The sequence below is a fragment of the Chrysemys picta genome, chromosome 7, assembly GCF_011386835.1.
Source record: "Chrysemys picta bellii isolate R12L10 chromosome 7, ASM1138683v2, whole genome shotgun sequence".
NCBI classification, from domain to species: domain Eukaryota; kingdom Metazoa; phylum Chordata; order Testudines; family Emydidae; genus Chrysemys; species Chrysemys picta.
Window position 1 is genome coordinate 86,083,637 of NC_088797.1, and position 13,587 is coordinate 86,097,223.

A 13,587-nucleotide genomic window follows, 5' to 3' on the forward strand; every position below is an offset into this window, starting at 1 on the left:
GTTAGGGCGCCCAGGGCTGATTTAATGCACTCTAACTTGCAAGTGTAGCCAAGCCCTATGCTTAGGGTCAGCACCAGAGTAGCAACACAAACAAAGGAGACCTGAAGATTTCTTTTTTCAAAAGATAAGATTCCTTCCCTGCCCCCCTTTAGAAATATCAGAAAAGTCAGGACATGTTTTCCTGGTGTGCAAGAGGTCTTTCTCAGAGGGCCTAGAGAGGTGGCCTAGGAGCCCTCTCAATCCTTAACTGCAAGATCAGGGTGCTGAAACTGTAATAGAATAACTCTCCTTCCATCTCAGGCCTTTGAGTTAAACAAAAGCAAACCCAAAGCAAAGAGGGCTTAGCCTGATTAACTATCCTTTCCCCTCTCAGTTAATCAGAGTTTAGTTCCATGGTATCTGTGAGATCTTAAACCTGGTAGTTTGCCAATCCTGCATAAGCCTTTGTCTACACACACAACAGAAATTAGTATTTGTGTCACAGCACCTGCCCCCAACAGTGCAGCAGCACCAGTGTAACAAAGCTGTAAGTGTCAGTATAGACAGGACTCAGATGTTTTTTCTACCAGATGATGAAAACCAACCGATTGTTAGATTCCTTTCTACAGTAGCACCTTAATGCTGCGGAAGCTGCGTCAATGCCAGCTCTTTTGTAAGATGGACACTAAATTTACTAGTGTAGCTGCACCCATTGAGTCTTTCACAAAGGTGAAAGTAAGCCGGTATGCCCTGGTACAGCATACCGGGGCAGATCGGCTTCCCCTGGTGGCAATTTAAAGGTCCTGGGGCTCCCAGCAGCGGCTGGAGCCCTGGGACCTTTAAATTGCCCAGAGCCCTGCTGCTGGAGCCCTGGGGAAGTGGCAGCGGACTCTGGCAGCTATTTAAAGGGTCCGGGGCTGCGGCAGCCATTACCAGCCCGGCCCTTAAAATAGTCGCTGGAGCCCCGCCACTGCCTCCCCAGGGCTCCGGCAGGCTCCGGGGACAATTTAAAGGGCCCAGGGCAGTAGCGGCTACCAGAGGGCTATCCTGGGGGTGGCGATTTAAAGGGCCAGAGGCTTGGTGGCTGCTACCGCCCCGGGCCCTTTAATTTGCCGCCAGAGCACCGCCGCCACTACCCCAGGGCTCTGGCAGCAGGGCTCTGGGGATGATTTAAAGGGCCCGGGGTGGTAGCAGCAGCCGGAGCCCTGGGCCCTTTAAATCACTGCCCGAGCCTCCAGCTGCTGCTGCTACCCCAGGGCTCCTGCAATGTGGCTGGGGTAGTGATTTAAAGGGCTCGGGGCTCCCACTGCCGCTACCCTCCGGCAGGGCCGGCTTTAAGCCGATTCCACAGATTCCCCTGAATTGGGCCCCGCCCCTAAGAGGGCCCCTTGCAGATCGGGCAGTGTCCCTGCCTGAAGCAAAGCTCTGTGGCTTTCCCGGAAGCAGCAGCTGTTGCTGCTAGGCAGCGAGAGACGCTGGCCGGCAGGGGCCTGAGACAGAGGCAGCAGCGGCTGTTGCAGGTCAGGAGGGGGGAGGGGAGGAGAAGGCACATGTGCTTTGCAGCCTTCCCCTCCCCTCCCCCCAGCACTCACCTGGAGGAGACACCGAGGGGGCTTCCGGTCCGGTGGGAGACAGGAATCTCTGCAGTGGACCTCACTCACCTTAGCAGCTGCTGGGGCTTCGGTCGGTGAGAGTTTGACCCCGTGATTCCCCCTAGGTGTGTAATATTGGGTTGGTTTTGTGGTTTTCGGTGGTGTTGCTGTTTGAGGGTGAGTTGTGCCTGCCTGCGTTTGTTTCAAAACTAAACTCGGGATCATGTAACCCAGGAAGAAAGCCCCGAGCCAGTACTTAGTGCTGTGAATTCCAGGTGAGAGAGAGAGAGACAGGGAGGTTTGGAGGAGGAAATCAAATACATCAGGAGGGGAGAATGCGAAAGGTCTGCAACACGGCAGGCTGAGACTTTTATCTCTCCCTTCTCCCCCGAGAGAGGGGAAACTGAGGCACGGAGTGATCTGATTCACCTCCCCAAATTATTTTGCAAAGGAGGGGAACGGGGGGCTCCTATCCAAACCAGTTCCCTTCCCATCAACTCTGCTTCCCCTGCTGCAAGACTGCTGTAGGGGCTGAATATTTCCATTAAACTCTGGCTCCTTCATTTGCCCTACAACAATAAAATAGACTGGCTTGGGGGGGGAGGAATATCCCCCCCCCCCAAGCTGTGTGGACATTAAGGTTTTTTGGGGGGGGGGCACGATAACATTCCAGATCGATCAAACGCCCAGCTCAGCTTTCTAGCCATCCAGCAGCTCTAGGGTAGGGAAGGAAGGGGCTCTTGGTGCAGAGTAGTCACAAAACAGGGGGTGAATTTAGCAGGGGGGGGGTCCGGTTGAAATCCCACCTGATGCAGCCACACAGAATCTCTGGCGGCGCTAGGAGAGGCCAGGAGTGGAAGCACGTGGCCCGGGGGTGGGGGGACATTTGCCCTCAGTCCTGGGCTCTGGGATGGACTAGACTGGGTGGGTGGTGGGTTCAGTCTAGTCTTCCAGCCTGTTGCTCTCGCTGGGGTTTGTGGTTTTCATCTGGCTCCACCAAAAAGATCAAACAAGCCCAGTAGAAAAGGGGGGTGAGAGAGGTGGGAAGGGGTTTGTAAGGGGTTAAAGTGACCCATCAACGAAAGAGTAAAACCAGAGTTTGACTGGGTTTCCCCCCAGCCACCACTCCTGCAAACACTGGGCAAGGGGCAGCCCCATCCCCCACCGAGGCTATGGTGAGGGGCAGCAGGGGAGGAAGGAAGCCACATGTGATGGCAGTCCCCTCCCCCCCAGCACCCACCACCCCTTCTCCGGCCCCCAAACTCTGTCCCAGAGCCTGCACCCACGGAGAGGCAGCCGCGTGCTCTGCAAATCAGAGACCGTTTCAATGTAGTGCCAGGGGGAAGCAATGCTCAGTCTGTCCTGAAATCCTGTGTGGGATGAGTCACAAAGCTGGGAACCCGCTGCAGGGAGCTTTCCTGAGCCGAGTTACTGAGCTGCTCCTTCTGGCTAGAGGAGATGGGGCTTCGCACAGACAGGGCCCTGGACTCTTCACAAGGCTGGGAGAGCAGCTCTGGCGGGGAAGGTGTCCTGGGGGAAGGCAGCGATTTAATGGTACACCATTAAATTTGAGATGCTCTCTCAAAGGGGGTGGCGTTCCCCAAGCCTGGGGCTTTCTTCCAGAAAGGTCACCGCTCAGGGAAGGAAATGGCAGGAACAAAGGGAACCATTAGTCTCCTCTCCGGCCGCTAATGAGCTGTCGTCCCAGCCCTGATGGAATTAATGGTCTCTGTTATCTCCGCTCTGCAGCCTGGTGCCTGCTTTGTGATGCCAACCTGCCGAGAGAGAGAAAGATCAGAAAGGAAACAATGCCTAAGACTTGTATAACAGGCTGTCACTGTCTGCAAAGTTTTAGCCGCTGCCCTGGGGAGCTAATCGGGGTGGGCGGGGGAAGAGGAGGTTCACCATTAGGTTTAGAGAGTTTGGCAGCCAGGTGCAATTCTAATCAGTTGAGGATATCATACAGGCCCAGAGGAGGTGTCAGCAGAGTACTTCTGTTCTGCACAGCTGGGGGACAGGACGAGTCTGCTGGGAATGGGCAGTTTTACGCCACCACAACCGTGCCCACATGTCCATGCTGCTTACCAAGCTTTGGGTCCAGAGATCTACTCGCCCAGAACAGGTAGCCCTGCCTGTGACCTTGTTGCAAGGGATGCAGGATTGGGAGTCCAGGAATGGAGGTTGTTCATAACTCTGAAATGTTCATAACTCGGAACAAAACATTATGGCTGTTCTTTCAAAAGTTCACAAAGGAACATGGTCGTCATACAGCTTTGAAATTTTACTATGCAGAAGAAAAATGCCGCTTTCCCTTTATTTATTTATTTATTTATTTATTTGTAGTAGTCTACGTTTAACACAATACTGTAGGGTTCTGTAGTTGATTTTGTGCGTGTGTGTGTCTCTGCTGCTGTCCGATTGCTTTCGGTTCCAAATGAGGTGTGCGGTGGACAGGTCAGTTCATAACTCTGGTGTTCGTAACTCTGAGGTTCTACTGTCGCTAGTATTGGATGGGAGAGCGCCATGGAAAGCCCAGGGTGCCGCCAGAAGTGGTGGTGGTGAGTCAATAGGTGGCGCTCTTCCCTCTGGGTCAGCACTGAGCCAGTGCCGATGGGACGCTTTGGGGAATCTAGGTGCAACTTCAGAATTCTGGCTGATCTTCATGAAACTGTTGTGTAAGGGAGTTCGCTGGTGTACGTGGGCTCCACCCTCATCTCTCCCAGAGCAGAGACAATGGAGAGTCGTTAACCTGAATGGCTCCCATTCATATGGGAGCACCCTGAAATGAGGAGGGTCAGTTTTCTCTAACTTCTGTGCAGGGGGCTGGGGTGTAGGGCACCAGAGACAGGGTGAGGAGGGGGCTCCCAGGAAAAACAAAGGATGCGGGGGCCGACCAAGGGCAAAGGAAATTGGCAGGAGAAAAGAGTGAGATTCCATGATTCAGAGAAGCCATGAGCTGTAGGGGGGAGGGACCCTGAATTCCTTAAAAGACTCTGGCCTGGCCCAAAAACACTTGAGAGTGGGGAGGGAACTGAGGGAGGGAAGTTGATTGTTGGGTTTGGAGCTGTAGATCTTGTGTCCTGTCTAAAGTAAAGAGTAGCTGCTTTAGAAGCCCTTTTTGCAAAGCTTCTGTCTTACGTGGTTCAGCTACAGGGGTCAGGATCTCCAGGGTTGGGGCTCTGGAAAGGGTGTGCTTACGCGACCGGGGAGCTGGCGCTAGTCTCTGTGCCTAGGCACTTGGACTGTGGGGTCTCCACTCCCAGAAAGGGATGCTAGACAGAGCATGTGCACCCCAAGAGTTTGCACAGAGACACCCTCTGCGTTCAAACAGAGGCAGTGCCTGAACTCTGCTCAGACTCAGGCAGCTTAAAGCACGTGGTGCCCAAACACTCCAGCAAGGGGCGCTCTACCAGGAGCATGTGGCAGCTCCATTCTGATGTTCCATCTTTCAGACGGGGCATAAAACCAAAGTCGTGATCCTTGGGACTCTCTCCAAGCATGGGAACGTAGCATCTAATTTGGAGGTTTGCACTCCATTAGGATGACCAGATGTCCCGATTTTAAAGGGACAGTCCTAATATTTGGTGCTTTGTCTTATATGGGTGCCTATTACCCCCCCACCCCCATCCCTTTTTTTCACACTTACTATCTGGTCACCCTCGCTTACATTCCACCTGCATGCTGCATGCTTGCTTACCTGAGGTTAACTATGGTGCTGTTAAACGCCTGCTATGTCCCATCCCCCCTGGAAGAGGTGGTCGGACTTCTCTTGTGGGTATAGTGAGTTTTATACAGACCGTTTGTAAAATGCATCGGGATCCCGTGCAATGAAAGCTGCTCTGCATCTCCACATTATAGTTATGCCTCCATACATAGTCACAGCTTCTACATAGTCCATCCATACCGCCCTTCTGCATTAAGTCCATTAATGGCTATTAGCCAGGACGGGTAAGGAATGGTGTCCCTAGCCTCTGTTTGGCAGAGGGTGGAGATGGATGGCAGGAGAGAGATCACTTGATCATTACCTGTTAGGTTCACTCCCTCTGGGGCACCTGGCATTGGCCACTGTCAGTAGACAGGATACTGGGCTGGATGGACCTTTGGTCTGACCCAGTACGGCCATTCTGATGTTCTTATGTTCTCACCCTCTGGGGTATCATTACAGTTCCCTGGAGGCTGGGTATTAACCTGCCTACGCCACCTATTGCAACCTGAAATCTGGATTTTGCTGCAGAAGGCCCATCTCTCTCCCCCGCCGCCCCCCCAGCGTTTTGTTTAGCGGCTGAGGTGTATGAATAGGATCGTCAAAGGGGCCGTATAGCATCTTTAGACTCTTTAAGGGCAGGGTGGCTTTTATAGCTCACCACTAGGGTGACCAGACAGCAAGTGTGAAAAATCGGGACAGGGGGTGGGGGATAATAGGATCCTCTAAGAAAAAGACCCAAAAATCGGAACTGTCCCTATAAAATCAGGACATTTGGTCACCCTAGCACACCCCCAGGGAGTGGCGGGGACCCACACATGTGAAACGGAGCTCATTAATAACCGATCAACAGCATATATGATGCAATGTACAGAATATATAATTTTATTATTTATATAGTTATGGAAAGTAAATAATACATGGAAGAAATGAGAGGCTTTTTTTTACATTATTTTTTTTGTTAGTCATCCCTGCTGGGGCCCCGCCAAAAATGTTCGAATTGGGCTCCGCCCTTCCTAAAGCCGGCCCTGCTGGAGAGAACAGGAGGATTCAGTCAGCAGGGGCTGCCGATCCGTCCCATTCACCAGGGCTGCCATCCTGCGGCTTCAGCATTAGTGGCTGGGGTGACTTGGGGAAAGGTCTCAACCTCCTCACATCCCACTTCACTGCTGCCAGAATCCCTCCTGCCCCCCCCCCCCCGCTACAGTCCCCTCCCTACCCAACCTGGGTGGGGCTGGAGGAGAGGGGTCTGAGAACTTGAGCTGTGGATTGGAGGTGGAACAGCTGTCAGGGGCACTGACGGGGAGGTGGCAGGAGCTCCCCGTACAAGGAGGGGGGTTGCCACTGGAGGTCACTAGGAAGGACAACAAGACTCCATCCTGGGGGTCAGGAGGGGAAATCCATCCCTCAGAGGTGGGCAGGGGCTGGGTGGAAATGCTGGTGGTTCCAGGGGCCGTTAATCCCCCCTGATTCCTCGGAGGCGTCTGAGTCTCAGACAGGTTCTCGTTCCCTTGCAGCAGGAGGACGTCACGGCCAATGTGATGCGTCAGCTCCGTATCATGTGGCACTTGCGCCAGGTGCCCGAGGCGCTGCAGGGCCTGTGCCTCTGAGGCCACCAGCAACTCCCGCTCCCTGCTGCAGGTACTGCTCTGGCTCTCTGTAAATGGGGAGCTAGTGGAAGGGGAATTGGAGCCCCCTGGCACTCACAGAAAGCTGATTACAGAATGAGCCCGAACTGAGAGGCACCATATCCGCCCCCCTAAAGAGCCAGACTTCAGTGGTGATACACCCCAGCTGGAGTAGCAACAGGATTAAGAACGAGGTAGGAAGTTCAGAGCAGCAAGGAAAGCCTGGAGGGGAACTTGAGAAGAGAGGTTGGAAAAGTGCAGCAAAGAGAAAGGTGCAGACCTAGCTGTTGGGTCCGGGGCCCTGAGCTGCTATCAATGTCAGGGTGGGACTGGGTTCCCCTACCGGCCCCAGAGGAGGCAGCGTACACGCACCTGGAGAGGGTTCCCAAGCCCAGCAAGGGGGCTACAGGCTGAGCAAGTGCCCCAGCGATGGAAGAAGGACTTCTGTCTGTGGAAAGACCTCTTTGGACTTTTAGTGTGAGGCAAGCTGGGCCCCAGAAGGGTGGACTAAAGGTGGTGACCTGGCCGGAGTTACCAGGCAGAGAAACTGCCGTGGTGCTGGAGCGACCATGGATGGGGGACGCTAGCCCAGCGAGAGGGCTGTGATGCCATGCCTGGCCGCCGGGGGGCACCTAACGATGAGTAGATTCATTTATGATTGGCATAGTTGGCAGGATTGAGTTCCCCCTGTGATCCGTGAGAGAAGTCTTGGTTGCTGAAGGAATCATAGAATATCAGGGTTGGAAGGGACCTCCGGAGGTCATCTAGTCCAATCCCCTGCTCAAAGCAGGACCAATCCCCAGACAGTTTTTTTCCCTGATCCCTAAATGGCCCCCTCAAGGATTGAGCTCACAACCCTGGGTTTAGCAGGCCAATGCTCAAACCACTGAGCTATCCCTCCCCCAAGCAGGTGTATCAAGGGACCAAGCTGGTCGCTGGATTTCCCACTTCAGTTCCAGGGACTGGCTAAGCAGCCAAAACAGATCTAGGGGTTTCTCCAGCAGCTCCTAGAAGACCAACAGACGCAGAAGGAAGTGCAGGTGCAGCTATAGACGCAGCAGCAGCAATACCTGTGAGAGATCCTGCAAAGGGAAATCAACCCAGGGTCTGCTATGCCCATGGACAAAAAGAGCAGAGAAGGAGAGCATGCCTGGGCTGTGCTGAGAAGGTTAGCCCAGGGAGAAGGGCATGAGAAAGTGTACAAGCGTGGCCTAATGCCAAGATGGGAGCAAGAGTTCTTTGTTTTGGGGGCAGAGAAGCAGGCCATATCAAAAGACACGGCCTGCTTAGGAAATTGCTGAGTGGCTGAACGAGGGGCCAGGGCCCTAAGAAGTTAGAAAGAAAGGAGAAGGTGTCCTCTGACACAAACCCCCATGAGGCAGGCAAGGTGGAGGTGGCTGGGGTGGCCATGGACCTTGCAGACCCTCCACCAACACACCCTGTCGGGTGCTGCAGGGAGATGAAGGATGAAATGATTGGCCCAGAGATGAAGCAGACTGGAGGAGGGACAAGCACAAGGGTGGAGCAGTCCATGGTGGGTTCTCAGACCCTGACCGAAAAGGTTTTGGCATATGCAGCGGCAGTAGCAAAAAGGCAACAGAAGACGCTAAAGGCTTCAGAATAGGCTCTGCAAGCAGCTGTTCATGAGACTGAGTGGCTGCAGGAAGAGCGTCGGGATACTGCAGAAGAGAAGGTTTGCCCCGAGCGAGCTGGCAGTGGAGCTGCAGACACTGCGCACAGGCTGTACAAGCGCGCAGCCGGTGACGGCGATGAGATGAGGAGGGATGAAGCTTGGAGAAGAATAGAACTTGCCCCCGCGTGGGCCAGGTTCTAAGGAGGAGGGTATATAACGGGGGGCTTGGCCTGTGGGCTATAAAGCCTGGAGGTAGGCCAAATGGATTACAGAGTGAGCTCCAGCTGAGGGGAAACCAGGGGAAACCGCAACAAAGGTACAGGAGCAGGCCTAGCTGTTGGGTACAGGGCCTTGGGGCAGAACCTAGAATCCAGGGTAGGACTGGTTCTCCCACGGTCTCTAAGGAAGGGGATGTACAGGGACATAGAAAGGGCTACCAAGGCCAGCAAGGGCAGGCCGAGCCAAAGTCAGGCTGAGGAAAAGCCCCCAAGGGACAGAGGATCTTGTTTCAGTTAAAGACATTTTTTGACTTTTAGTTTGGGATGAGCGCGACCCAGGAAGGAGTGGACTAAAAGATGGTCGCCTGGCCGAAGGGCTGAGTTCCCAGCCAAAAACCTGCTGGTGGGCGTGCTAGCCCAAGAAATCTGTGACCCCAGGCCTTGAAAGAAGGGGCACCTATCGGTGAGTGAACTCTGTTACAAGCCCGCTTCCATTGTGGAAACAGCCTGGTATTGGAGAGTGGTGGGGATGGCCTGTGGGAGAGGATGGCTGGAGGGGTCATACAGGAGGGGCAGCAGCGTCCAGTGAGGAGATCAGGGAACGGGTTGTTTGCAGTCCTGCCACTGAGCGGTAACGTGATCCTGGCCAGGTCACTCTCCCACCTGGTGCCTCAGTTTCTCTATCTTTGAAATGGGGATCATCCCGACGCACATTAAGAAAGGGTTTGATCCTCTGCTCTTGCTTGCCAAATCCCTGCCCTCCTTGCCCCACACAGGCCTCTGCCCTGTTGCTCAAACTCCCATGCACATGTTAGTGCCTGTGTCACCCCCGCAACTGCAAGGTCTCATGTACAGTCTCCTGCCAGCAAACTGAAGCTGCCACTAGATCCAGAATAGGAATTGCAGTTCCTGTGCGCTGCCCTGAATGGAGTCTAGACCCTGGGCATGGGGAAGGCCAACGCTCACATCCAGGTAGATCATCAACCTACTCCTCTGTCCCAGGAGCAGGAAGGCCTCTGGTTCGTGCTCCCTTCGGTAGCTGGAGCTGCTGAGTTGGGAGTGTGGTGGGCAGAGATGGGAACAGACCATAGGATGAATCAAGTGTCAGGGGGAGACTCCCTGTGTTTGGGAGATGGTGTTGCCCCTCTGTGGGGAATCCCTTCCTTGCAGATGCTGGGCTTTGGGTGCTGGACTCTGCCAGGAAGCCCAGCTCCCATCCCTAGCAGCTTGGCTGTTCCCTACACTGCTGTGCACCAGGCCCTCTGCAGAGAGCTGCTCTGGGCAAGGACTACAGAGCCTGCTGTCATCCTGGCAGGTGTCACCCCAGGTTCCATAATCCTGACCCCTGGTCTCCCTCCGCTGGCAGGCTCTGAGCAAGGCCTGCCCAGAGAACATGGATGACGAGCTCTCAATCCTGCTGACAGCACCCCCCAGCACAGACAAACTCCAGTACATCTTGGAGGTGAGCAGAATGGGGAGGGGCAGCAGGGGTTTTACCTTAGCCCTGGGGACTCCTAGAAAGAAGAGACTGGAAAATCCATGTTTCTATTGGATCCTTCCGAGTATGCATTCGTGATATAAACTCACTGGGTGACCTTGGGGTAACTCACTTCCCCCTTACGGCATCAGTCTTCTCCACTATCAAATCTACACTGGGGAAGAAGATCAGAAGCCCCGACAATCACCTTCACCTCTGGGTGTCTGGTCCTGGGAGCCGAAACCAACTGGACTATCTGCCCCATCATCTAAACTGCCCTGTCTTTCCCTCCTAGGGCCTTGTCCTTAGTGCTCAGCCTGGCCCCTTCCCAGCTTGTCCCTGACCTTTAAAGGACTCTCCAAGCCCCTCCTGCCTGCTTCCCTTGGGGTCTCTCTCCTGGCTGAGCACAGGCTGCCCTTCTATCTCTCAGCAGGTCCTAGTCACAGGCTGCGTCTTGTCACGTGACCCCCACACTTATTCCCTTCACCCTAGGGAGCTGCATCACCTGGGCTAGGTGCAGTTGAGCTCCAACCCCTTCCCTGGCCATCTCACTTGGGACAGGTTGAAACTGGTAACCTGTGGGTAACAGTAACTGGTTGCTCGCAAAGGTGTTGAAGACACAATGGAAGAGGAAATCCTTTGGCCTGGATTGAAATTATTCCGACTGAAAGTGAATGAGAGAAAATAGGTCCAGAGTTCTCTTCCTAGCAGCAGAAAATGTAGCGATTGATAGAGGTTCAGGTCAGAAAAGACCATTATGTGCATCTAGTCGCCCCTCCTGTATAACTCAGGGCCTAGAATGTGACCCAGTGGTTCCTTCAGCCAACCATAGCATGGGACTGAGCCAGAGCACGTCTTTTGGAACGACATCCACATGCAGGAGAGCCAGCTGGCTACCAGAAAATCTCTCTTCTGCAGTGACGTGGGGTTAAGGGACACGGGGGAAAGACATGGAGGCTGTGACTAAACTTAGAGCAGGGTGGGAAACCGAGACACAGTTGGGACCTGTCTACACTACAGGTCTGTCGTGCATTTGTAATCTGCTGACCCCCACATGTTGTTCAGAGCCTATGGACAACACAGCTCCTAAAGTGTGTTTGTTCTGTGCTTATCCCGTATGTACCAGCAGGGCTGGACGGCCTTTCTCACTGTGCTGTGGGGAGCAGGTCCTGGGTACTAAGGGTCTGAAGAAGCTCTCAAGGACTAATTTTTTAAAATAATTGTTATCAATGAATTGGGAGAAAACATACAATCACTGCGGATAAGATTGGGGGGTGACAAAATACAGGCAGAGTGGTAATTCCTGATGGCGAGAGGGCAGTGATATACAGCGATCTGACTCATTCGACCAGCTGGACCCATTCAAAGAAAACAAGTTTGAGCAGAGCCCAATGCAAGGTCCTATACGTAGCCACAAGGCACACCGGCCACACCTCCAGAATGGGGACGTGGATCCAGGAAAACAGTGACTCTGAAAAGGATTTAGGGGCCAGAGTGGAGAAGCCACTCAACATGAGCTCCCAGTGTGATGCTGTGGTGAACAGGGCTAAAGCCATCATTAGACGAAGGAGCAGAGCCGTGAGTAGGATAGGGAGGTGACACAGCAGCAGTGAGACTGCTATTGGAATACTGCCTCCAGTCTTGGTGTCCTCCTTTGAAAAAGATGGTCCTAGAAATTGGAGCTGGGGCAGCAAAGAGCCACCAAATGTTCTGAGGGCTGGAGAAAAATGCCTTCTAGTGAGCTATTGAAAGAGCTTAACCTGTTTAGCTTATCAAAAGAAGATTGAAGGGGACTTCACTGAAGTCTTGAAATGCCTTAATGGAGAGAAAATATTGGGTATTAAAGGGCTCTTTAATCGAGCAGAGAAAGGCAGAACAAGACCCAATGGCTGGAACGTGAAAAGAGACAAATTCCTATGACAAATAAGGCACAAATATTCAACAGCGAGGATGATTGACCACAGGAAGAAGCTACCATGGAAAGTGGTGGATTCTGCATCTCTTGATGTCATTTAATAAAGACTAGATGCCTTTCCGGAATGTGTTTGCCCCAAAAGTAGCTATTGTGGTAGACAGGAGGCCTGTGATATGCAGGGGGTCAGATTAGATGCTCTAACGGTCTCTGCTGCCCATAAAGTCTACTCATTTCTGAGAAACCGTAAACAGTAGATGTGATCTATCTTGGTGTTAATAAGGCTTTTGACACAGTCCCATAGGACATTCTCACAAGCAAACAGATGCTGCTTAGCACTGTCAGAGCAGCTTTTGCTGGGGGATTCTCCCAGCACTTTCCAATAGTGGGAAAGTATGAAATCCCCATTTGACTGCTGGGGACAGAGCCTAGAGCGGGGAGCAACTTACCCAAAGTCCCACAGGTCAATAGGAAACCAGCAATGGAACCCAGGAGTCCTGACTCCCAGTTCCCTGCTCCAATCACTCCAGCGGAGCACACTCCCTCTCAAAGCAGGGGGACTGGACATGAGGGCCTGGTTGTAATTGCCAGCTGTGGGAGGGAGTGTGCAGCAGTGGTTAGTGAAGGGGCCTGGAAATAAGGACTGCTGGGTCTATTGGAGAGTGTCACTAGGAGCAGTGCATAAGATGAGGTGTCCTATCATGTTTACTCAGATCAGATTAGGACATAATAGAATGGCTGAAATAGTTTATTTTATTTGTATTGTATTATTTTGCAATTGTTAAGAGCAGCAACTACTTAGCTCAGACTGAAGCATCTTATCTAATTTTTGAGATCTAAGTGTCTCCTCTTTGAGTGCCACGAGACAATTTAACACATTGTGACAAAGAATTTACTTGCCACTTGTTATGATTTCAAGAAACAAACTGGTTTAGTTTGAATAGGATTTTCGGTCAGAAACGGTTTCAATGAAATTTCCCCACCATCTCGATTCCTGGGCTCTATCTCTGCCTTTCAGGGAGGGGTTTGCTGTCTGTTAGAACAGGAGTCTGATTTGGATAGGGATAGAGACCTCTTCAATGTTTTTAATGAAGTAAATACTAATGGGAATTGTGTGATCATGGGAGACTTTAACTTCCCAGATATAGACTGGAGGACAAGTGCTAGTAATATAATAGGGCTCAGATTTTCCTAGATGTGATAGCTGATGGATTCCTTCACCAAGTAGTTGCTGAACCAACAAGAGGGGATGCCATTTTAGATTTGGTTTTGGTGAGTAGTGAGGATCTCTTAGAAGAAATGGTTGTAGGGGACAGCCTTGGTTTGAGTGATCGTGAGCTAATTCAGTTTAAACTAAATGGAAGGGTAAACCAAAATAGATCTGTGACTAGGGTTTTTGTTTTCAAAAGGGCTAACTTAAAAAAATTAAGGAAATTAGTTAGGGA

At 52.5% G+C, this 13,587-nt stretch overlaps 1 long non-coding RNA gene across 1 annotated transcript in view; it reads left to right on the forward strand.

Moving 5' to 3' along the window:
* The first annotated feature begins 1,452 nt into the window (after positions 1–1,452).
* LOC135972747 (uncharacterized) overlaps positions 1,453–13,587 on the forward strand; it is a 31,774-nt gene continuing 19,639 nt past the window's right edge. Inside the window, exon 1 of the long non-coding RNA XR_010589240.1 lies at positions 1,453–1,696. This is a non-coding gene — a long non-coding RNA (uncharacterized LOC135972747). The remainder of the gene's footprint in view (positions 1,697–13,587) is intronic.